Genomic DNA, 1585 nt, shown 5'->3' with positions numbered 1-1585 from the left:
GGGCGAACGAACGAAAGGAGGGGTGGGGGGAGGGAGGGAGAGAGAGAGAGAGAGAGCAACAGTAAGAATATTCTCCGTAATTAAGTCCCGCCGTTCTTCCTCAAGTGGATGCGGCGCGGCGTCGTAGAGAGATGAGGATACGAGTTTACAGTAGCGGGAGAGTGAGAGAGAGAGAAAAAGCGAGAAAGAGCTATAAGACAGCCCCCGCAGAGGACGCGGTAGGAGAAGAAACGCAAAGGAAGAAGCGACGGAGCGAGCGAGCAAGAGGAGAAGGAGGCGAAAAAAGAAGGCACGACGATCGAGCAATAAATAATACAGGGAGGAAAAAGGCGATCGCCTGCAACATTCTGCTCAAATGTTAAATAGGTATCAATTTAACAGCGACCAATGCGCGCGCCCGTGGGCGTACTACGCCGTCGCGGGATTGGCCGGCCGGCTGACGGTGGGCAGGTTCGAGCGATACGTACGTCGCGAGTAGGCAACGCGTCTCGTTGTTCTCTGGTAGGGATAAACCACCTGGTTTCGCCGGTACTCTCACAACGTCCCGTCTCTCTCGACGCGACCGACCCGGATTCACGCACTCGCCGACACTCCGGTCAAGCCGAGGGGACCGAGTTTCAACGAAACGGAGAACAGAACGGGAATTCCCCTTCCTCGGTCGGGTGTAATCGCGCGAGCGACCTGTTATCGTTTACCACCAAGTGCGAAATTCTTCAACCACCGTGCGTAGTTTTCGTCCTTAAAGTGTTTGGTCCGAGAAGCTGTTCTTTTCTGCGGCGCCCCACAATCGGGAGGACTTTTGTCAAGAATCCGATTTAGTGTGATCGAAGTTTATCCGGGAACCCTGAAGAAAATTTTTCCGACACGGCGGAACGTTTTTTTTCTATTCGGGGTGAAGTGGTTACCTCATGGGGTTGTAGAGGTATCCTATAGTTTCGGTATAAAATGACGGAGAGACTAGCCTCGAAAGAGGCTTGCTGGTGCCCGATTTGTTTCATCGAACAAAGACGTCATTTACGAATGGATTTTAGTTTCTGAAGAAGACGGAAATTGCGGTGTATCGACAGACACAAAATTGTTATTTAAATATCAAGAAGGCTAATCGAATCAATGAACGAAAGCAGTGGTATCCGTGTTGGACTGTTAACATCTTAAACTAGTTGACAAAAAAAAAAAAAGAGCGACAACGGAGACAGTGAATTTCCAAGAAAAGGAAAGGAAAAAGACGAACGTCTGATAAAATCTCCGTCCGAGGAACAAATTATAGCGTCAGTATCTGTATGAACTCGTAGAAACAAAATGGCCGCTACACAGAAATCTTACAAGGTGGCCCAAGCTAAATCGCTTGTGCAATAAATATAAACATTTGTCATTTTGATCTCCATACAATATCATAATCTAGTCCTTGGCAAATTCTCTACGAGTCAACCACCTCTCCCATTTGTTCAATCATCCCACGCAGTCGCGATCGATGTCAATTCCCGATTCGTTGTAGACATATGACGACTCGATGAAGACAGCCGTTGTTTGAAGCACTCTGTCTCCGATCACAAGCGTCGACGAGTTCTCGCGAGAAGGAGGGATC

The sequence above is a fragment of the Cyphomyrmex costatus genome, unplaced genomic scaffold (genome assembly GCF_001594065.2).
Source record: "Cyphomyrmex costatus isolate MS0001 unplaced genomic scaffold, Ccosl1.0 scaffold161, whole genome shotgun sequence".
NCBI lineage: Eukaryota > Metazoa > Arthropoda > Insecta > Hymenoptera > Formicidae > Cyphomyrmex > Cyphomyrmex costatus.
Note: the sequence above shows the minus strand (reverse complement) of the source record.